Genomic DNA, 25,751 nt, shown 5'->3' with positions numbered 1-25,751 from the left:
CGGAGGAAATTTTCAGTAGTAGGCAGGGTGAAAGAAAAGGTTTAAGCCACGCATCTCGGAGATAGGTGATAATCAATCTCTGAAAGAACACTAGATAAGATAAACGGCGCAGCGGTGCGAGAAGCTAAGAGATTGAGTAAGCGAGTATGCTAGGCAAATAGCTGAACAGCTCGCGCAGGCGGTCGACCAGGTACGCGTGAATACAATTGACCCGGTTAAAACACAGGTAGTGCGGTCATCGATTCTAGACCCTCAATATTTCGGAGACTGTAAAAACTATCACAAAGTAATAATAGAGATCGATCTGAACGAAGAGATCAGTGATTAATCTAGAACGCAAGAAGAATACTCTGATGATTTGGCTCCGTTTAAAGGAGGAAGACAATGCGAACACGATGGAAATAGAGCAAGAACCAACCATTGACGAAACAATCCAAGTCCTCAACGAAAACTTAGAACTGGCAAACAAACTGATTACCATAATGCAGACTAAGGAGTACGGGCTGCCTACGAAGCCAATGAGGAACGCGCAGGCCCGACTCCAACACACGGAGGGACAGGCGCTGGCAACACCGTTTGAATCCATAAATCAAGGGACAATATGCGAGTGCGGCACTACCGAAATGTACCTGCTACAATGCCAGCTAGTAATCCAGGTGAAAATTCCGCTAGTAACCGAACAGGTGTACAAGACCTACGAACTCGTGTCCATTTCCGTCTTCGACCCGCTCGAACTACCCCGACACACCGCAATATAACTCGTCCCGAGAGGCGACTATCTAGTAATAAACTCAAAAAACAACGAGCACTTCTTTATGAGCAGGGGCATTTAATAGGGGAATGTCTGAAGATACACCGCGTTCGGATATGTAAGGCCAATCGAGAACTGAAGAGAGTTATGGACTGCGAGAGTAATCTGAAAGCGGATCCAGAATCATACAGAGCACACAGCTTGTACAGGCAGACGTTGATACATGGGCCCGCCCGAGTTTTACTTAATCCGAACGCAAAATCCTACAAGGTGAGTTTCTCAACGGCCGGAAAAGTGAACGGGACCAGAGCGCGCATGGAAGAAAAACAAAGCGTCACATTCGAAGGAACGGGCGAGATAAAAATACCCGAAAGATCTCACCTGAGGATAGCTGACAGCGTTTTTTATGGGGGAGCGGATCAAAACGAATGCGAGATTTTCATTCCTCGCGTACATCTCACCGCCGCAAGCACCCTATGGACCGACAAACGCCCGGAAGTGGTCACGCAGTGCGAGCTGGCCTGATGGGAGTCGCAGGGAACACGGCCATTACTATTATAGCGGTAGTGGTGAGCCTCTTAATCTTCGTAGGGATCCGAAGCCTGAAGGGACGCGATAGACAAGAAGAGCTGGAGGCAATTCACGTACCCATGGGGGGATTAGACCCGAGCATCAGGTGCGAATCCCATGGGCAACACGCGAGGGTGGAAAAGGTTTATGTCGTGCCGAGAGTACCGGCAGTACAGGTACGAGAATACGTACTGTCCGCGATAATCGAGAAGAGAACAGAGTCTGAATAAACAAACAAGAGCAAAGAGCAACCACGAGTCGGCAGGTAGATAGAATGCAACTAACGAGAGTCTAAACATCAACACGCGACTACCCGCAAAGAAAGTAAGCATTTGAAAATGCGTATCGTATAATCAAGTGTGAACCTTATAACTATGTGTGAATTTATATAATCAATGTGTGAACAAAACTTGTAACTAATCTCAGTATAAACAGGGATCACCTTCCTAACCATGCGTATATTTAACCGAAACTAAAACATATTTAATCACGTGTGTGACTGTATAATCATTGTGTGTCAATTTAAACAAAAAAAAGTTTTGGATTGCAAAGTTATTTTCTTTTTTTTTATTACTGCTGACAAACACACTTGCTACAGAGATTTTAGATAAAGTAGGATGACGCTAGCTTAAGTAAATAAACTCTTCTACAAATTACTTGAGTCTTGAACATTTACATGACAAAAATTCTTCAAGCGCATTAGGAATCAAGAATAAGACTATGTAGAAGTATGAACTAATTATAATAAAGTCTTTGGTCTTGGGAAAACCACTACCTCGAATTAATATTAAACTATATGTGCCACGAAAACTTTAGGATAAAACAGCAGGAATGCACGTTATAAGAGGAGTAGATTAAAAATATGCGTAAGTTACGAACAAGAATTTGTGTGATCAAGCAACTAGGGGACGGGCGAGGACAAACAAAAATAACATCCGCACTCATCCACTTCACGCGTCGCCTACTTGCTTGAGATATAAGATAAGTTAAACAAAAAATTGTAATTCTAAAAAAATTAATACTCATATAAGTATAGAGTTAATAAAATTATGTAAACCGGCAGCAAGAAAAAAGGAAACGAGACTCCTTGACTCGAGAGGACTCGTACCGCTTTGCTTGCCCAAGGGAGACGTATAATCGATATATGTGACAAAAAAATAAATAAAGAAAAGAGCACTTGATTATGAATGAAATATTCCATAAATATTCCTTTGGAAGCTTAGAATTACTTTTTGAATATTCCAAAGCATTATTTGTGAAATATTTCATTAATATTTCGTAAAATATTTTTTTAATTTATTTCATAAATACTTTACTCAAATATTTCTTGAAAGATTTATGAAATAATTCTTAATATTTTTGTGGAATAATGAAACAAAACATTTAAGTATTTTTTGAATTATTTATGAAATATTCCTTAAATATTTCATGAAATATAGCTTTGAATTATTTAATACATACTTCACTAAATTATTTCATGGAAGATTTAGGATATTTTCCGAAAATATTTCATTTGGGCTACTCAAATAATTTTCAATTATTTCTTAAAATATTTATGAAAGGTTCCATACATATTTCATGGAATGGTCCACAGAATTATTACATAAATCTTCCAGCGGAATATTCAATGAAATATTCATGGAATATTTATAAAATATTTCTGTGGAACTTCGTAAATAATTTTCAAGTATTTCTTGAAATAGTTATGAAAGGTTCCATATATATTTCATGGAATGGTCCACAGAATTATTACATAAATCTTCAACCGAAATATTTAATGAAATATTCATGGAATATTCCGTAAATATTTCTGTGGGACTAATGAAATAATTTTTAATTATTTCTTGAAATATTTATGAAAGGTTCCATACATATTTCATGGAATGGTCCGCATAATTATTACATAAATCTTCCAGCGGAATATTCAATGTAATATTCATGGAATATTCCGTAAATATTTCTGTGGGACTAATGAAATAATTTTTAATTATTTCTTGAAATATTTATGAAAGGTTCCATACATATTTCATGGAATGGTCCGCATAATTATTACATAAATCTTCCAGCGGAATATTCAATGAAATATTCATGGAATATTTATAAAATATTTCTGTGGAACTTCGTAAATAATTTTCAAGTATTTCTTGAAATAGTTATGAAAGGTTCCATATATATTTCATGGAATGGTCCACAGAATTATTACATAAATCTTCCAGCGGAATATTAAATTAAATATTTATGGAATCTTCCATACATATTTACCTGCTACTCAAAACTTATTTTCGATTATTTTATAAAATTATTCTTAATTATTTATTTAAATTTTGTTGTAATAAACAATATAATATATTATTAAATTATATATTAGTGTATTTTTTGTTTTATATAATAGTACTATTTATATTTATTATTTTTATCACGATATATTGATAAATCGTATAATAAGTTTTTGCATTGTATTATAATGTTTTATACTACTGTATATATTTAGCGAAAATTTGTTTCTGTTTATACAAAATTTATCACATAATGGCTCCTTTTCAAATTTGAATTACCCCGCGCGCAATTATGTCGCGAATGTGTGATGTATGGTGGCGCTGCGAGCACTAGCGCTATATAGCTATAGGTATATATATAGCATAATAGCCGCAGCAATATGGCCGCTCATTATTGACTCGCCAATTTGGAGGGAAACTCGCTGCAGTAAATACACGTTTTTTCGAGATTTCTACAGACTTTACTTGCCAATTTGGAGGAAAACTCGCTGGAGTAGATACACGTTTTTTCGAGGTTTGTATAGAATTTATCTTTTTTTCAGTAATATATACAATAATCCTTCATTCTTTTTTATAAGTTACATTTATAATAATTAGTTTTCAGGATATTAGGGCATGTATAGGGGTGTCAGCGAACCAAGCTAAGGCAGTGCTATAAAAAATAAACGATACTTATGACTTAAGTGGTCCACTATTGCATGGCGTAAATATCGACCTTGCTACGCTTGGGCGCTAACATGACTATCAAATATTTCGTTTCTTCAAGACTAGTATGTAATAAGGCTTTTTATGACACGCCGTGGCGTAAACCTCGATTTACCGCACGCGCGTGCAAAAATGCACTCGCTAAATCTCGGATCACGCACGTTGTGTCATAAAACATCGTACGATAGTTTCGTAATATACCATTTCGATATTAGTGCGATAAAGTGATTCTTGTGTGTAAATGTATCTACTATCTGATACTATCTGATAATCACACTCGTGCGAGAATCACTTTGTCGCACTCTTATCGAACAATATATTATGACAAAACGTACGATAAATGCTTCGTTCGCTGACGCTTGTTTACACAAGCGTGAGTAAAAGTTGCACTTAGCGCACGGCGAGAATATGAATTGGAATTAAAGGGATATGGTTTCGATATTAATTTTGATACAGTTTTCAATCTATTAAATTAGAATGAAATTCTTTATATAATATTTATAAATCTCTCCGAGGCAACTTCTTTGCCGATTAAAAAAAAAGGTACGCTGTATTAAGTACGAAATTTGAACATAAAATTAAGAAAACGCTTTATTAATAGTATGTTCGATATTCCTTTAATTCATATCGTTAAGAAAATATTATTAAATAAATGTGAAAATAATACATTAAAAAATAAATGTATTTTTGATATTTTTAATTATTATATTATTGGTATTACATATATAAAATTAAGCCAATAATTTATTTAATAAGTTTTCTTAAATGTTACTAAATTATTTAAAACATGTTTACGATTGTCTTACAATTACTGTGATTTTCATTGAAATAATCTACTTTTCAAAACACATACCACTAAAATACAATTTTTTATTTATTAACACAAAACAGGCTATACATCGATTTCGGCTGTCGCGGAATGAAATCAATCACCCATTATTTATTTTTCTTTATAGCCAATAATAGTTTGATATCAGTCTACGAGACATAATGAGAAGAGGTATACTATGACCTAATAACCCATCATATCTCAAATCATTGATCCTACAAATATATGATCCCCCAAAACCCGTAAATCCTAAGAATATAAACCCCGTTAACCCACGTATGTGCGGGGTATGTAAACCCATACCGCATGCATAAACGCTGACCTAATTGATATTTAAATAAATTAAAATAAATAATTGTTTTAGGTTGAATTTTTTAAAAAGAAAAGCGGCGATAATTTGCACGACATGACGTACAAACTGTTAGATTATTGCTTAACGCCAGAAAATATGACAAATTACACGTTCTATGGAGTTAAGGACAAGAAAAAAAAATTGTCTGCCCTCACACTGTTTTCATGCATATTTCGTAAGTAATGGCGCAACATTTTTTACTTAAGGTAGTTCCAATACCACAAATTAGTTCAGATAAAGGGGATGTTGTAGATAAAGCTTCGCAATTCCGCCACAGGATATTTTGTATTTCAAACTTTCAGAAACACAAAGAGTCCGATCGAAATTTCCTTCGGTAGAACGATTTATTAATCTTAACAGTACGGTACTACAGACGCGGTTTTTTATTTAAAGCTTTATTTAAAAAGTTTGTTATTTGCTTCCTTTTTTATTCAATTCTAGTTTTGATACAGATTTTGACCATAAAAACGATAATAATATAATTAGAGTAATTCCATTGAATCAAATTATAGATCGATTATTACTATTATTATTCTATTATTATTATTGGTGTAATCTAAATACAATATAGCTGGATTTTAGAACTACCTTAAAAATTTCAGTAAAATGTGCGTATTATATAATATAACTATATTTTATCACATAGTTGCCGTTGAAGCTGCGTTCCCGGTCACGGCCACCGAAGATGCCGTTAAAAAAAGTATCAAGTTGCGCCTGGATACCTCAACCACCAGGTTCAAGCGTTCGTCGCAGTAAGTAAAGAAAAATACTAGTTATCGTTACACGGGCTTAAAATATAGCTTCATTTTCCGAGAAAGTAATGAGTCCATGTGACGGACATTATTCTTCGATGCCAGGGCGTGCATTTTATTTTACTAACTAAATCCACCGTGCGCTCAATTTTTTTTTTTGAAGTTAGAAGTTCAAAATCGTAACTATATTCAAACCGAATATTTGTTTCCCGACAATTTTTCTCTCATGTATCAAGAAAAATGGCATAAATAGCTTTTTTACATGATACATTTATATTATTAATTTCAGAGCTCCTGCGAAACGTGCCAAATTCGTGCCGGTAGTGCCGAATTTCGACGATACTGAAGATGAATAATAACATCACAAATGCTAATAAAACTATTACTTGTCTAAAACATTATTAATATATTATTTATATTATTATTTATAATTTTTTTATTCTTAATAAAAGTTAATTTAACATTATAACACATACAATTCGATTAGTTTACAGAAGACTCATCGTCAAACAAAGCCTCATGAAATATTTCTGGAGTATTTCGGATTATTTCTGAATGTAATATACACTAGAAATTTTTTCAGTAAAATAATTTTGGAAAATTCCTGAAAACTTCCATAAAATATTTCTTTTCTATATTTGAGAAATATTTCTGAATTATTTCATTGCCCGTAGTCTAGGTGACGAAAGCCACGAAATAATTCTGAAATATTTCTTACATATGGCAAAGAAATACTGCATAAAAGTTTTCTGGAATTTTCCGAAATTACTTCACTGAAAACTTTCTCGTGCATGTTAAACACAGAAATAATTCGAAAATCTTTCTGAAATATTTCCTTGCAGGTTTCCCTGAAATATTTCATCAAAAATTTTCAGTAAAATAATTCAGAAAAATTCCAGAGAACTGCCATGAAATATTTTTTTTCTATATTTTAGGAATATTTTTGAATTATTTCGTTGCCTGTAGTCTAGGAGACGAAAGCCACGCAATAATTCAGAAATATTTCTTACATATGGTAAGGAAATACTGCATGAAAGTTTCTGGAATTTTCCGAAATTATTTCACTGAAAATTTTCTCGTGCATGTTAAACACAGACATAATTCGGAAATCTTTCTGAAATATTTCCTTGCAGGTTTCCCTGAAATATTTTCGAAATATTTTGAAATTATTTCTGTATTTAATATTTCATCAAAAAATTTCAGTAAAATAATTCTGAAAAATTCCACAAAACAACCATGAAATATTTTTTTCTATATTTCGGGAATATTTTTTAATTATTTCGTTGCCGAGATGAAAACCACGAAATAATTCGGAAATCTTTCTGAAATATTTCCCTGCAGGTTTCCCTAAAATATTTGCGAAATAGTTCTAAATTATTTCTGTATTTAATATATTATAAAAAATTTTTCAGTCAAATAATTGTGAAAAATTCCAGAAAACTTTCATGCAGTATTTCCTTACCATATTTAAGAAATATTTCAGAATTATTTTGTTGCTTTGTTCTCCTAGACTAGGGGCAACGAAATAATTCGAAAATATTCCTGAAATATAGAAAAGAAATATTTCATGGAAGTTTTCTGGAATTTTCCAGAATTATTTTACTGAAAATTTTTTATAAAATTTTAATTCAGAAATAATTCGAAAATATTCCGTAAATATTTCAAGGAAATATTTCATGCCAGATTTGCAAGCCAGGGGGTTTTGTGAAATGATATTATTGCAAGAATATTCCTTCAATATTTCAAAAAAACTTTCTGAAATATTTCAACATTCTTTCAAAAAATATTTCAATGTAAGAAATTAAGGGACATAACAATATTTCAGAAATATTTCGTCGAAATATTCCTGGAAGATTTCAAATATTTCGTGCCAATATTTCTGAAATATTTCAGAAATATTTCATGCTGTGTGGGATTGCATTTTTGCACTTTTGACCTTACAAAATGGCTTTAAAGTCAGCAAAGCATAATCACATTTTAAGTCAATTATTCTCTTAATGTTTATTACAATAACAAAATGATAATTCTACGAAAAAATTGAAAGGAGAACAATCTTAGGCTGATAATTCTTATTTGATCTTGAATTGACCTTCTCAAGGTCACTAAGGCAAACTTGAAATGTCATTTCCGACGTAATTTTTTCCGCTGATCCGTATTCCGAGGTCAAAAATAGGGGTTCCCGTTAAAAAAATACAATGACCTTCAAATGACCTTGAAAATCCAGTTCAAAGGTGTTGGTGTCATTAGATGGCCCCTTTTGCTCCCTTCAACTTTTGTCAAGGTCATCTTTCGACATCAGTAAAATAAAACCAGACAAACAGCTGTTTAGCAGATTTTTTGTTATTTGACCTTGAATTGACCTTCTCAAGGTCACCAAAGCAAACTTAAAATATCCTTTGCGACGTAATTTTTTCCGCTCTATCCGATTCCAAGGTCTAAAATAGAGGTTCCTATTTAAAAAAATCACAATTACCCTCAAATGACCTTGAAAATCGAGTTCAAGGTCATAGGTATTTGTGTCATTCGATGGCCCCCTTTACCCCCTTCAACTTTTGTTAAGGTCATTTTTCGTTAAAATTAGTTTTTCCATCGTTTTTTGTCGTGGTCGGATTAAAATGAAACCCTGTATATAAGGGCCGTATAGGGCAGCTAGTTTTAAGAAATTTGTTTTGCTGGCCTTGCTTCGATGTGCCGACATAATTTTTTTTCAATCGACACTAATATTTTTGCTCGCTTTCCTTCCATATGCAATCGGTTTCTTTTGAATATATATTTATATAAAAGTCTCGGCGCGTATAGGGTAGCTTGTTTTGAGAAATTTGGTTTTTGAAGCTGCACATTTCGGTTTGCTTGCTTTTCTCCGGTGTATAATCTTTTTTTTTTTGAGATATTCTTATACAAAAACTCGACACCGTACAAACTCTACACAAAAATAACCCTGCACCTTACACAAAATAAATGTACACACATATTTGCTATACGAAAAAACTCTACACAGATATTTACTACATACAAAAACTCTACACAGATATTTACTACATACAAAAACTCTACACAGATATTTACTACATACAAAAACTCTACACAGATATTTACTACATACAAAAACTCTACACAGATATTTACTACATACAAAAACTCTACACCAATTTTTGATTATTTAACTACACCGTAAAAGTCTACACAATCGTATAAGCTATTGTTATCCATTGTGACAATAATAAGTTATACGATTGTGTAGAGTTTTACGGTGTAGTTAAATAATCAAAAATGCGTGTAGAGTTTTCGTGTGTAATAAATATCTGTGTAGAGTTTTTTCGTGTAGCAAATATGTGTGAAGAGTTATTTTGAGTATGGTGTAGGGTTATTTGTGTGTAGGTGTCAAAATATCTCTTTGTCTGGGGTATCTTTGAAAATTTTGGTTTTGGAGCTGCAATTATCAGTTTCGCTTGCCTTTCTCCGATGTGTCATCGTATTACCTTTTCAAAAAATATTCTTGTATACAAAATTTCTTCGCCTGAGGTAGGTAGCTATTTATAAGTTTTGTTTTTGGCGCTGCATTTCTCGGTTTCGCTTGCTTACTTTCTATTGCACTCGATGCACAATATACTATTGAAAAATATGATAAATAATATTAAAATATAAATCATGCATGCATTTATAACACTTTCTCTTTGCGTTTTATTCGGGCTTGAGACCGTCTTATAGGCCGCATTACAAGTGTTGCAATTTTTTTGATAATGCAATTAAACATTTTAATATGTAACGAAATATATATTTACAAATTTTTTTGTCCAATATGAACTTAATCGAACTCTTAATTTATTTCAATTTTATCTTAATTTTATTAAAATTACACGATATAATAATGCATTTTAATACGGGTGAAGGAGATGATTACTTACTTTTTGTAACATTTTTTGCAAGAGCGAAGCGAGTTATATTAATGCTACCATTTTGAGATCAGAGTGGTACTAATTATCTAATAGCAAAGGTTATTGTAACTATAAATAAAACAAAATATTAATAACAATACATTTTCTGTACATAAAATTTACGAAGTTTAACAATAATATAGTTGACTAGAATTTATGACCACTATTTTACGCGTTCATAAATGCAGAGTATAATTCACATAAATGTCCTTCATTGAATTTGTAGTCTCGTAAGCAATTTAAGTGAAATAATCTATTACAAGTCTTGCAGTTTTTAGTACTATTATCCCATGATCTAAAGCAGTATAAACAAATGTCAGTCATATTCTCCGATTTCTTTATAAGCATATCCGACAGATGTTCTCTGTACTCATCTAGATTAAAATGTGGACTAATTCCCTTTTCTTTACCAATGCCGTCCATATAATATATTACGTAAACGCCACAATTATACCCATCAGATGGGCTTTGGTGCGGGTGATCACTTACGAACCACTGTAGTTGCAATACATTTTTTAAGTTTGTAAAGATATTATTAATTTCTTTACTTTCACAAATTTCTATATACCGTTTAAAATGTTTGACAACTCTAATTACTTCATTTTGCAAACATTGTGGGGTTGTATCATATGGATCTATTAATGTCATAATTTTTGAATCTACATCAACCATGAATAAACGCCAATTGTTACATACGTATGGCATAAGTATTCTTCCTTTTGTTAGGAAATTAAAGGTAAACATGCACCATTCTTCGTTAGGTAGGTCATACCATACATCGTTAAATAAAATATTCGTATCGCTAGTGTTAATAAATATTGCGTTTAGCCAATTTCGTTCATGTATTATCGCACATGCATCAATCACTTGTCCTTCTACATAATCTTTTCCTTGAAGAGAGTGATATGATTCAGAAAACAATTGTAAGGTAATATAATTGCCACGACAATACTTGCCAATGGTATATATTTTTTCATATCTTTTATTATTTGCAAAGTAGTTATAACTTTGTATAATAATAACGATGATTAGAAATTAAACCATTTATCATTATTACATTTTCTTCGTAATTTTGCAGCGTATTCTGCTGAAACATCTATATTTCTCTGTATAATGAAGTTGTAATTTGTTGACACGCTATTTTCAAATCTTCTAAAACATTAACGTCATTTAAATCGCATAAATTTTCATTTTCTATATGAAACTCGCCTGTGGCTAATTGACATTTTTTTAAATAGTATTTTGAAATTTCAATGTCTTTATACTGACAAGGAAAGGTACCCAACCCGAACTCACCGATTTTGATGATTTTCATATATGTTGTAGAACATACAAAAATAAGAGACACGTATTTTTTTTTATCGGCTAATTTTCACTTTTAAGGGGTAAAAACCTCCCCTAAAGTTAACCCCCAAAAAGCGTTTTTTTTAAATATCTCGGCTTAAAATTAATATTTTTCAATGAAACAAATTGGAGGTTATTTCTTACAAAAAGAGCAAGTATTTCATGGTGATTTGAAGAGTAAGGGTAGCATTCCCTATTTTTTAGGGGTTGAAAACATATATTTTTTGGCAGAATTTTATAATAAAAATGTTTAAACCGACTAAAAAAAATTGGAAAAAATGTTTAAACATCCTTAATAACAAAATTTAGTTGACGTCTTTCGGTGTTTTCATAAATATTATCCCTAAGGGGGTAAACCACCCCTAACACAAAATAACTGTAAATATGTAATTCAATACATAATATTTCGTAGAAAGTTTGTATATAGAGGTTTTCGAGGTCGCTGATTACAAATCTGTGTCAGATTTTGAAAATTCAAAATGGCGGATCCAATATCCATGGCGGACGGAAATATCGAAAAAAAATTTTATATAATAAAAAAGATTTAAACGACTAAAAAATTTGGAAAAAATTTGTAAACATAATAAACAAATTAAGTTCTTCGGTTTTTTCATAGATACTTCCCCTTAGGGGGGTAAACCACCCCTAACACAAAATAACTATAAGTATACTTCAATCCATAATATTTTGTAGAAGGTTTGTGTATAGGGGTTTTCGAGATCGCTCTTTGCAAATCTGATATCAGATTTTGAAAATTCAAAATGGCGGAACCAATGTGGTGGACGAAAATGTCGAAAAAAAAAATTTAAGTTTCATAAAAACTTGTTATAAATGTGTGATCTTTGTAGCCTGTACATGTGAACTAAAGAGCCTTAAACCCTAAACCCCTAAAGAACAAATAGGCTAAATGGTTGTGCTTTTTAACCAAACCACCTCAAATTCCTAAATTTGTAAACAAGAAAATTCTGTGTGTGAAGCAGTTTTATAATTTCCGTAGAAATTGTTATCAGAATGTTATTGAAATTCCTTTATTGTAAATTCAACTTATAATGTATTTTTGTTTATAATATTAGAGTATAATAATAATCTACAATCTTTTATCTTTTGCCATAGTGCAATTTTTGTATTGAGCATAAAATATATTATTTTACGATGTTTTTACAATAATGGTAGTCCTCATAAAAGTGTTTAAAGCACAATGCTTTTTTGCACCAACCACATCGTACAATTGCAATGTTTGTGCACCCTTCTATTTCACAATGTGTTGCACAAGACTTTCCAAAACTGAAATCTATAGGATTATCAAATTTATCTGGTTTTTCATTGACGTAACCGCTTTTATACCAGGAATATTTAAACAAATCTATATATCTCGGTGAAGACAGTTGGTTGTGAACCAATGATTGAAGTTTAATTATATTATTTCTCACATGTAAATTCATATCATGATCCATTAACATTACATTATCAGAAAATGTTCGGACAAAGTTTTTCCAAATACGGAATCCATAGACATCAAGTGGTTGTATTTTTCCTGTGGTTCCAGTTGGAATTTTTTTTATGTTAATAATTTTATTTTGTGGCATTGTTTCTTCTATAACTTTGTCACAATGACCACTCCAAGAATCAAGTAATAGTATTGAGTGATGGCCTACATAGGGATAAAATATTTTTTCCAACCAGATTTTGAAGTGATCTGCAATTAAACGACTTACTAATTAACTGATCAACGATATTACAATGTAAAAATTGTTATTAGTTCCCTTACTTGTTGTTAATTTTCCAGATTTGGATGCTTCCACGTACACGTTTTCTGGTCTAAATATGTTTTGTTCTACAATAGGGCCAAACTTGCCACTTGGTTCCTTTAAAACAAGAAATAGCGGTGACAACAGTTGTCCAGTAGCTGATATTAGTGGCTGTATAGTATAACTATGCGTTGTTGCTGAAATTGACTGTACCAGACATTGCACTTGCTTTTCTCTTTCTACTGCTAATGTTCTTCCAGAATGCATTTCTAGCTGAAATCCGCTCTGATCTGTATTATAAAAATTTTCGAGTCCAATCCTTGGTATACACGATTTAACGTCATCGATAAATGCTTCAGCTTTAGCCGTAAGTTCTGCACTACTTTCTAGTGTTTTTCTTGTTATGAACTTATTTATTTTCCTAGAAACTATTCGGTGTGCTTGCTTAAATTTGAGTAACCAATGTTTAGAAGCTTTGAATCTAATATCATCAAAACCAATTTCTTTTTTAGCTTGTAAGGCCCATCGAATTATATCTTCATCATGGATAATTGAACCACTGTCGAGAGCTGCTTGAAAATTATCCAGGGTATACTGACAAATTTGTGCTACTTTTTCTCTATACGTGCCACCTTTATTAATTGAATGAGCCCAACGACGTAGCTGACTAATAGATGATACTTTTTTGAATCTGTTTTGCACTGTTTTGAGACTTAAATTTTGCTTCGTTTTGCTACTTCTCCAAAATTCTACAGCTCTTTTTTTGTATTCAAAATCTAGTTCTTCATTATCTGCTGTACATTGATTTGTTGGTGCTATATCCGGATCAGGAAAATGATGTTGCACTTCATCTTCAATTATTTCCACATTATGGTCTTTATACTCTTCTTGAAAATCCAAATAGTCATCAGTAATCATTTCTACATCGTTGAAATCATGTGTTGCATCTATTAAAATTTCTTTTATTTTTTCGGCCAACTCTGTTTTATGATAATTCGTGACACTATCTGGTATGTTTAACGCTTGAAAGTATGCTAATAATAAGTTTAGAACGTTTAACGGATTAATTTTCATTTTTCAATCTAAAATGAAAACAAGCGGTAAAATTTATACAAGCTGTGTTTTTGCATGTAAGGCACGACTGCTACATTTCTACCAGAATAAAACGAGTGAATGTAAATTGAACCAAATCATTAATTTATGCATTGGAGAAGAATTCTCGTTCCACTTTGTGATGTTCGGAAAAGTCTATTTTTGGTTTTATTCAACTTTTATTCACTTTGAAATTGAATAATATAAATCTATATAAAATCACTAAAGAAAATTTTCTACAACTGTATGATACCACTGACAAACAAAAAGACGTACTATTTGTACTTTCCGGTATCGAACTAGAATACCCACAAAACTCACTCACTGCCTAAAAAATAACACAGGCAGCTGAGGTAAACACTCGATGAAAACAATCTAAAAAAAGAACATACTGATTCGCACATATTGTCAACAACTTTTATGAGTGAAAGACATTTATCTGTGGAATTATCATTGAATGTACGATAACATTCATTAAACTAATGAATGCATATAAAATTCCCTTTCAATAACAACGTGTTCTTTAATTGCAAATGAAGTTCGAGTATTAATATTCTTTTATGTATTTTTACCAATAACAAATATTATCATAGTAATATAATAATAATAATAATAAGAAGAAGAATAAGCATAATTGCAATAGCAATAATAACAGTAATACTGATAATAGCAATGATAATGAAAAATAATAATAATAATTAGAATAATATTTATTATTAAATTTAGATTTTTTGATAAATTCATTAAATCGTAGCAAATAGTATTATTATGGAATTCCAGACTGTAAATATTTTACTATAGATACAATAATCATTACTTCGAGAATTCATCTAAAAAACTTTCGGCTTACGAAATAATTGTAACAATGAAAAACTCCCAAGTTTGACAACATTAAATTTTATTACAAAACGCAAAAGAGTTTGATAAACTAATTTTATTAACCTATGTTTTTTCATTTGCAAAAAAGTCTGGACTTTTGGAATTTCTAAAATTATATAATTATGCAATTTATGAAATACTTTATAATTTATGAAATTACTTTTGAAATTATGCTAATTTATAAAAGCAGAAAAATAAATAATCTTTGATTGAAACATAAAACGAGACGTTATTTGTTACATACAAAATGATAGAATAAAATATCGGTAATATGTCTATACTCGTGTCTACGGTAAAGCATAGGCCTTCGGCTTGTCTGGAGGTTAGGGGTTTGGAGTCGTTTGGTTAAAAAGCACAACCATTTAGCCTATTTGTTCTTTAGGGGTTTAGGGTTTAAGGCTCTTTAGTTCACATGTACAGGCTACAAAGATCACACATTTGTAAACAAGTTTTTTTGAAAGTTGAAATTTTTTTTCGACATTTTCGTCCACCACATTGGTTTCGCCATTTTGTATTTTTAAAATCTGATATCAGATTTGTAAAGAGCGATCTCGAAAACCCCTATACACAAACCTTCTACAAAATATTATGGATTGAAGTATACTTATAGTTATTTTGTGTTAGGGGTGGTTTACCCCCCTAAGGGGAAGTATCTATGAAAAAACCGAAGAACTTAATTTGTTTATTATGTTTACAAATTTTTTCCAAATTTTTTAGTCGTTTAAATCTTTTTTATTATATAAAATTTTTTTTCGATATTTCCGTCCGCCATGGATATTGGATCCGCCATTTTGAATTTTCAAAATCTGACACAGATTTGTAATCAGCGACCTCGAAAACCTCTATATACAAACTTTCTACGAAATATTATGTATTGAATTACATATTTACAGTTATTTTGTGTTAGGGGTGGTTTACCCCCTTAGGGATAATATTTATGAAAACACCGAAAGACGTCAACTAAATTTTGTTATTAAGGATGTTTAAACATTTTTTCCAATTTTTTTTAGTCGGTTTAAACATTTTTATTATAAAATTCTGCCAAAAAATATATGTTTTCAACCCCTAAAAAATAGGGGATGCTACCCTTACTCTTCAAATCACCATGAAATACTTGCTCTTTTTGTAAGAAATAACCTCCAATTTGTTTCATTGAAAAATATTAATTTTAAGCCGAGATATTTAAAAAAAACGCTTTTTGGAGGTTAACTTTAGGGGAGGTTTTTACCCCTTAAAAGTGAAAATTAGCCGATAAAAAAAAATACGTGTCTCTTATTTTTGTATGTTCTACAACATATATGAAAATCATCAAAATCGGTGAGTTCGGGTTGGGTACCTTTCCTTGTGAGTCAAAACTTTGATGTCTCTTTTTTTCTCGAATTTATTATATAATCCAACGGCATATCGCTTTAGCATTTCGATTGTTAGCTCAAAGAATAATATTTCTCCACAGTCTCTGATATATTGTAATGATAAAAGTATTCCACGTATTGATCCAAATTTTAGAGAGCCTCTCGTCTTACTTTGTTCCATGTTGTTACGTCTCCGCGTGAGAAGCTAAGTTTTTTTGAAATGCCGAAAATATATTTAGAAATTTCAAAATACTTAACTTTTGGTGCTAAGAAATGAGACCTAACTGTTCCACGGTCAAGGCAGTTTTACAAGTCCTGCAAAGGGCTGGCGCTGTTGCAAGGAAAATATATTAAGCTTGGCTGCTTAGGGCTGCTGTCACCACTCCTGAGGATGTTTGAAAGTGCCGGGTCAGGAGTCCCGGGTGAGAAAGCCGTAGAATGGACTTCTTCTTCAAGCCGGTATATCCGCTCTTCGATTTTATAAGTATAATCCTGTATTATACTTATTTTGCCAATTGGATGGAATCGTATTAAATAGTCGTAAGGCTATTTATTTTGTAGGAGTAAGCAAACGAAAAAATAGCGTAATAATTCTAAGTTTTAATACTCTAAAATGAAACTCAAGGATTGAAAAGGTTAAAGTATACTGTCAAATTTATTCAAGCGAAAATTATAAAGTAACTGCTCAGTTCGAGCTCTAGTTGAGGACTGCCGCACTGTCTGATTCAGTGCGACCAGCAGTGAGTACGTGGTGGTGGGTGTAGGCGGAGCTGATTCGGCATTGGTATTGACATGGATACTGCAATGGTTGCTTGTGACGTAGGCTTGTTCTGGTTGGTCGTCGTTATTCTAGTGGCGGGACTATGAGTCGGATGAACTCATCTTCCGTTGCATCATGCTTGGTTCTTGATTTCAGCCGAAGTATATATGAAGTATAAACGTTATTGAATCGTGATATAAAATATACAAACAGTTTTTTGAGCCGCCGCCGCCGCTTGATGACATTTTAAGGCTTGGGCGTGAGAGCGAGTTCGTAGCTATACGCAGATAGCATATTACAAAGAGATGACGTGCACTTCGGGACACCGTATTACAAAGGAGTATACGGTCACTGCCGGATGTATAGTCTTGTACTTATCGGTTTCAGAATACAAAAGCGGTGTTACCGGCGTTGACTATCATCGCCTTCTACTCTGTACGCCTCTTTCTTATACGCATGAAGAATAATATAGCTTTGTTTTTTAATATAAAATAATTATTATAAATTTCGTTGCTAAAATGTAGGTGAGAGCTTTTACATGATTTTAGTATTTTACATTATTTTTCTAACTGCAAAATTAAGGAAGATGTGGGGTCCGAAAGGCGAGGAAGGTATCAGGAGAGCAGGAGATCTAAGGAGGTAAGTGTATCGGTATTGGGAGGAGGCTGATCATGGTTTCTATTACTGAGAGGCAGTTGTCATGGTTTCTGTAGAAACTGTGCGTTTTTCTAATGCTAAAATAAAATGTGTTTTATATGTATGAATAATATGATTGTCTAAATTTCTAAATTTACTCGTAGCAGAGAGATTATATAAGGCACTTATGTAATGACTTAATCTAACGGGTATAATAGTAATAAATGTTAGTAAATTAATAATATATGTGTATATTGTAAGTGCGATGTTACGCAGCATGACTTGTTGATTATTCGATTTATTTATCCTCTTTGGATAATTTCTCATTTACCACACGGTAGTCGGTTACCATACGATAGTCGTTACCGCGGGGTAACAAGTCTCTACGGTCAAACGGATTAGCAGCTGTCGGTAAGTTATCGACACTAGTCATGGTAATGGGTCCAAATGCAGTGTATGGTTTTCTACGTTCTGCGTTCTGATTTGAATTTAAAGTATTATTTGTCTTTTTAGAATCGAAAAAGTTTGGCTGCGAATTGGCCGACGTCACAATGTTATAATTATTTCATTTAATGGTTTAAAATGCTGTTCATCTTTCGGATCAATTGTGTGGATATCTATATTACCAATATAATCATCATTCATATAGAGTTTTAGTAAGTCAATATATAATTTTATAACAGTTTCTTTATTTTCGAAAATTAGAGTCTTTTCGTACTGTAGGGTTTTGTTGACGAGATCTAATTTGAAAAATAATTCTACGATCATAGTATGATATAATTCATTAATAGGATTTTGAAAGTAGGAAAGTAAAGCTTTTGCTTCTACTTTTTGATTTTTATCATTTTTAGCATTACTTTCTCTTCTCTCCTTTTACTTGCTCTCCTTCAAAAAATAATTCAAAACAACGCCATCTACGCTCGACTCTATTCATACTTAGGGAGTAATTTAACTATCTAGTATTATTTGGTTTTATAGGCTGTAAAGGATCTAATTTTGATTTTATTTAAAAACTTACAGAAATATAATTATACAACAAATGAGGGATCTGTTCGTAAATTGGAGGCAGTTTTTTAATTGCATCCTTTGCGCATAAATGTTGAATGTGACATCCACATTTAAAAACTTTTAGGCCAGGAATTTTCTTTTTTAATCTTTCAGCTACTGAATTGTGAATTCCCATTATTAAATTGCAGGTGATATACTAGAAGAGCACTAATTTTTTAGTTTAGAAGAGCAATAATTTCTGTTATAGGTTGTTGAAAATCTATTGTATCTAATACATCAAGGGTACCAGCACTAATTTTGTGTTTTTCAGTAGCAGCGTGCTGCTTTAAAACTGTTGTATTAGCAGTGATAATGACACCACAAACAACACTGCATTTAACTTTAAAACAATCATCATTAACGGGCTTTAACCAATCATAAATTTCTTGCCATTTCAGATTAAATTTATGCCGGTATTTAGAATGTTTTGTGTATTTATTTAGTGCTACAACCTTGCGAATGAGCATTTAAATAAGTATTTTCATCATGTTCTGCGGCTAAAGTATCTGTAGTTAAAATAGTTTCTTGCGAACCATGTAATCCATCATAATTATTATCTACATCATTTCGCATCAGCTTATTACATATTACCATGCTAATGCAATGCGTATCTTAATAATGATGCGAAACGCTGTAATTTGTCGTTGAAGCTTAGTGACGCCAGCAGCCGGGTAACGCGACGCCAGCAGAATGAAGTGTTTTCGTTTTGGTGGCTCGCTCTCGCTCGCCTTCCTCCGGTTTGCCGAGGTACTCTTTAAAAAAAAAAATAAAAAATCGTATAAGGAGTCTCGGAGCGTGGTGTAGCTGGTATTGAGGGTTTTCGTTTTGGAGCATTGATTCTCGCTCTCGCTTGCCTCCCTCCGGTTTGCCGACGTACTTAAAAAAAAAAATTGCATAAGGAGTCTCGGAGCATGAGGTAGCTAATTTTAAGAGTTTCCATTTCGGAGCTTTGATGCTAACTCTCGCTTGTCTTCTTTCGATTTGCCAACGCTCACTTTTTTTTAAATAACTCTCGATAAAGGTGTCTCGGAGCGTAAGGCAGCTAGTTTTGAGGGTTGCCGTTACTGAGCGTTGATTCTCACTCTAGCAAGCCTTCCTCCGATTTGCCGACGTACTTTAAAAAGAAAAATAGTATCAGGAGTCTTGAAGCGTAGAGTAGCTGCTTTAAAGGGTTTTCTTTTCGGAGCATCATTGCTTGCTGTCGCTGGCGTTTTTCTGATGTGCCCACGTATTATTGAACAAGACAGTTAAACAAAATTTCATTTTTGAGCTCCATCGCTCACTTTTGAGTTTGATAGATTAGCGATGACTATAAGATCCAGTTGGTTTATAAAAACCTTCGCCAAAAGCGTCTACTTGGGACGAACTGGATCTTCTGGTTCAACTTCAATGTTCCAACTATATAAATATGCTAAAGTACATGCAATGGGCTTGCGTGTCAAGTTTTAAGGCTACGATGCATCCCTTTTGAACTAATTCAGTTTTTCTCAAAATCTCATGAATCATAATAGCAAATCTCTTTAGTAGTGCACAGTTTACACTTGAAATTTGAAACAGAAGCCCTTTTAATATGGTTTAACATATTTCCAAAGTTTGATGAACTAGCGATGACTAGAAGATCCAGTTGGTTTCAAAAAACATCCGCCAAAAGCGTCTACTCGGGACGAATTGGATCTTCTGATTCAACTTCAATGCTCCAACTTTATAAATATGTTAAAGTACATGCAATGGGTTTGCGTGTCAAGTCTCAAGTTAATAGGATAACTACTTTCAAATAAATTGAGTCTTTTTAAATTTCTTTGATTAATAATCGCATATGTAAAATCTAGTGCTTCATTTAGACTCGATATTTAATAAAAGTCTTTCAACAGCTGTGGGTTAAATTAAAGAAAGCAAGATTCAGCTTCGTTCTTAAAGAGAAAGTCATTCTTTCTGCAACCCATACACATAACCTGGAAAATTCAAAAATTTTTATTCGCACCTTGGCTCGGCCGAACTCACTGCGCATGCTTGGCCATCACTCGGCCGAGCGCTCACACCGATACGGCCGCGCTGGGCGTGTAGTAGTGAGCCATGCTGTTAGTGAATGTTTTGGAGGTTGGTACGTCGGTTTTGGCCATTGACGCCATGTTGAAATGGTTCTAGGCACAGGCCTGCTAACATCTCTTCTCTAAGAGAGAAAAAAAACACACATACACACATACTTAGGTCTACTTTCCGGTAACCGGTTTTCCGATAATACCTAAGTACTGACTGTGCGTGTTCCTGGTAACTGAAAAATCTGCATGAGTTTTTAAACATTAAAAGAAGGTTTAAAATACTTTCGTAATGCATGCAAGTATTTTAAAACAATAACATATTTTAACGACCCTATTTTCACGAATAAGTTTTAAACTATTTATTGTAGCACGATTTCCACGACCTTGGGTACAATTCTTAAAATAGAATAATATTCAATTGTTCGTATAAACTTTAAAACCGACTTTACGCGACCAGAGGCATACATATTCATTGCTACCAAATGAACTGCAGTTTTACAACCTGCTTTCCACGACCCTAAGCATTATACAAAAAATATCGATTGCAACTTAATTCCCATTACCATTCTAATATTATGGTGACTTCAAGCAAGCATAAGTTATTGTTTTCCAAAAAAATAAACAGTTATTACACTATCTATAGCGACATACTTTTCACGACTTTTTGTATTCTTGTTGCGTCGCAACACGGCTCACGAGGTGGTGGCAGCACCTGCCGGGCGCTTCGTTCTTGCGCGCGCATTCGCGCCACGTTTTTTGCCATCTTCCCGTGCGGGTGCATGCCAGTCAGTCAGTCGACAGCCATTCCAACGAGCGGAAGTCTTCCTCGTTGTTGACTTTGCTTTACGCGATTACGATTATAAAGTTCAAACTAATATCGCGAGTTTAATATTCAATTAAATCGCATTTTATTCATAACCGACCCACGAGCGGTTTGCCTTTGTTGTGGCCTAGCGACGTATATACGGGACCCCACGAGTCGCGTGTTGCGTTCATCAACCGACCCACGTTCGGTTTTCTTTTCTTTTGTCAAACTGTGACAGCAACAATAAAATTGAACAATCGTGTGTGCATGTGAATGTGTGATTTGCGTGTACCGCGTGTTGCGTGCGCGCTCAACGGCGTTTTTCTTTGTGTCGACTTCACTCGCAGTTTTGTATTCTTAATCAACGTTTTTTTTTTCTTGTGTTCTTCTTAATAAATTGGGTTTTTTATGTCTGCGGACTTTTTCCCATAAAAAGTGTTATTTTATTTAATTTCCTTCAAAAATATTAAAATCAGTGAAAATCGTAAAATCAGTAATAATAAAATCATTCGAATCTCAATATAGCTAAAAACTTAATTCGGTCTTGTCTGCTCTCAAGGCAAACAAAGACTTCGCGAAATAACTTCTTTTTTTTGATGTTGAATTTATTTTGCAATTTCTTCAATTCTTCTTAAGACACATGCAAATAAATTGGCCTTTGATAACACAAAGATTATATTCTTGAATAAAACATCTTTACAAAATAGTCACAAGTTCATGAATATCAACTTAAAGATGCCGGAAACAACAAAAATAGTATCTGGCTAGTTAAAGTATACTTACGTATTGCTAAAATTTGGCAAGCGTGAGGTCTTGTATTCTAAATGATAAATTTTTACACTTTTTATGCGACCCGATTTTTATACCTTTTAATACATCTTCTATAAAACAATAAGATCAAGTTGCTTCTGATAACCCAATAGATTATATCCCTAAATAAAATAAACAGAGAAACTAGTGATGAGTAGATAAATATCAATTTAGGTTGTCGCACAGCTAATCGACCAGTTTTTTACGACGTTCAGTATTATCCAAAAATATCAATTGCAACAGAATTCCCATAAACATACTAATATTTTGCTGAAATAAGGCAAGCTTGTTTTCTGAATAATTAAACAATTTTTACACTGTCTATTGCGACCCGATTTTTATGCCCTCTAATATAATTTTCACAAAACAATAAGATAAAGTGGTTTTGAATAACCCAGAAGATTATGTACTTAAAGAAATAGTCAGAAAAACTAGTCACAAGTACATGAAAATTAACTTATCCGTCGCATAGTGTTTTTTTGACCTGCTTTTCACGTTCTTAAGCATTATTTAATACGTATCAATTGCTATCCAATTTCGAATACTATACTAATATTTCGACGAAATTCAGAAAAAGTAACTTATAGATTTCTGCAATAATTATGCTCCCATTTTCTGTTTGTGATACAAACGTGGTGGTAACCAATGTCCCGGAATAATGTATGATGCCACCCTTCATCCGGCATCCTATGTAATCATGCACTTTTCCATTTCGTTCATTAGGTCATTTTCGGTAGTACATTTTGTACATTGCTCTGTAGTGTACCTTGACGTGTGAGGGACGCTCCAGACTAAACTGCAGAAATTGCAGAATTCATGAATGTGGTATATTTGTAGTGTAAGAAGTATATCTCTTTCTTCAGGAAGAAGCTGGGCTGGATGGACACATAAAAGCGTAGAACGTATTCTGCGGCGGTGTTAATGTATAAGTCCTTTTGCATAGGGCAACCGCCGTACCTTGCAGCCCTCTTTGAGAAAAATAAATATAGGACCTCGGGTAGGTTGTCGAGGGATCTATCCGTCCCGGAAACGAGAACCGATACTTGTCTGAACTCTTTCAGGGGGCAGGGCACCCGCTTGTGGAATTTGCTCCAATTATTATAGAAAATAATTTATTAAAAATATAATACTAGCAAAGAACGCTCGCTTCACTTGCGATTTACATATTGATTAAAATGATATTCAAACATTCGATGTGTCATTATTAAATATACTATTAAATATAAGATGTATCTTTCATGATAATTAATTTTTGTAGAACGTTTTTGAAGTGGTTCAATCAGATTGTCGGATTGAAAAATTTCAATTAATCAAATATATATATATATATATATATATACACTGTAACGGGGTGTAAATTCGATCAATGAATAACTCGTTAAACGACTAGATCGCGTTCCCTCGATGCGGCGGAGGACTCCTCTTCGCCCGCGAAGCACCTCCGTTGCATGCAGCTGTCTTAGCTGCTTCTGTTTTGCTAGGTTACGCGTCACCTGGCGCGTACTCGGCTGCTCAACTGTGTCAAATAAGAACTAATAAATAACGCCCGCGGAGGCGCCAGTATTCGCAGGAAGGAACAGGAATCGGAAGTAAGCGAGCGAGGTTTAGAAATGACGACAAATCACGTAAAACAATAAAACTATGGTTATATTTGCTAGTCGCGAAATAAACTAGAATTTACAATCATAAAATAATAATAACAACTTTACAACTCGCCGCGACGCCAGAATAATCGCGCTCGCACGCATATATCGTCGTGAAGGTCGCGCGCGCCGGATCACCCTCTTGTATTATACAAAAAATATCGATTGCAACTTAATTCCGATTACCTTGTTACAAGCAACTCTAGAACAGCTTCTAAATAATTTGTCAGATTCGTTACAGTATATTTAAATTACCAATGAAATATAATTGAAATTTAAATTAAACAGCAGAATTTTAGCAATTAAACAGCAGAAATTTAAATTTGAATTTAGATTGCATGAATTTACTTACATTAAATATACAAAATCAACACTTTCAATAAACATAAACACTAACGAATTCACGTTTCTACCCAATAATTATAAACAAATATATGTATAAAGTAAATTTTGAAATATCCATGTGACTATTTTAAGAACCTGATATGTCGCTCATTCGAAAGTCATAGTACATAAAGGACTAATGTTTGTTCCAGACATCAGTTCGAAGGTGTTTATACAATTTATCTAATTTTTGTTACGATAAATAGTATGATTTTCATTTTTATTCTAATTAGCTTTTAAATTTTTCAATCCTTTAATACTTACTTTCATAATAGTGATTTAAATTTAAACTATTCTTACATTTGTACAATCTTGTATCTACGAAGTTTGCATCATCTAAAATGTATTAATTAAAAATTGTATTTCTACAATCAAGCGAGACCGTAGACATCTTGTAGGAAATACTAATGTATCAAAGTACGATATTAGACACCATACAAAATTTTTCTTTTCTTACAACAGTAATATTAAGTTTATACTACTGCCTTATTAAATTTAGAAATACAGATTAAAGAAATAAAATTAAATGTTTCATTTTGTGACTATTAAAAATGCATCTGTCCCCTTAAAAAATGTTATATCATAAAATTTAAAATTTAAATACTACGAATTGTAACGAGTTGAGCACCGCGGCTAACTCGTAGCAGTGAGTGAGTACTGCTGCGCCGTGACGAAACAGGGTAGACTCGTGCGCGCGAGGAAAAACACGTGCGAATTCGGGAGAGAGAGAGAGAGAGAGAGAGAGAGAAATCCTTCAGGCGCGCGCTCAGATAGCTCCCGGCCTTCGGAAAGTAAATACAGGACTTCGCTCGCAATCTCGTGTGCTGTGGATTGATATATCTTGTGTGTGAGTGCGACGTGGAGTCCGGGTTTCCTGATCTTCCTGCTTAGCAGTTTAGCAACGTCTAGTCCTGCAGTCTGTCCGGGATCAGGAGCGTCGGCGACGAGATCGTAAAGGTTTGTGTGACGCGCAGTGACTGTGATTGTGTGCATGAGAGTGTATATTACTCGTGCGAGGGTGATCCGGTGCGCGCGACGTTCA

The 25,751-nt window shown here is 33.3% G+C and overlaps 1 protein-coding gene across 9 annotated transcripts in view; it reads right to left on the bottom strand.

The window, feature by feature from the left end:
- LOC100116847 (glutamate [NMDA] receptor subunit 1) overlaps window positions 1-25,751 on the bottom strand; it is a 362,784-nt gene that overhangs the window by 239,286 nt on the left and 97,747 nt on the right. The window lies entirely within an intron of this gene.

The sequence above is a fragment of the Nasonia vitripennis genome (assembly GCF_009193385.2).
Source record: "Nasonia vitripennis strain AsymCx chromosome 4 unlocalized genomic scaffold, Nvit_psr_1.1 chr4_random0010, whole genome shotgun sequence".
Classification (NCBI taxonomy): domain Eukaryota; kingdom Metazoa; phylum Arthropoda; class Insecta; order Hymenoptera; family Pteromalidae; genus Nasonia; species Nasonia vitripennis.
The sequence above is the reverse complement of the archived record's forward strand: the minus strand, read 5'-3'. Positions and strand labels throughout refer to the sequence as shown.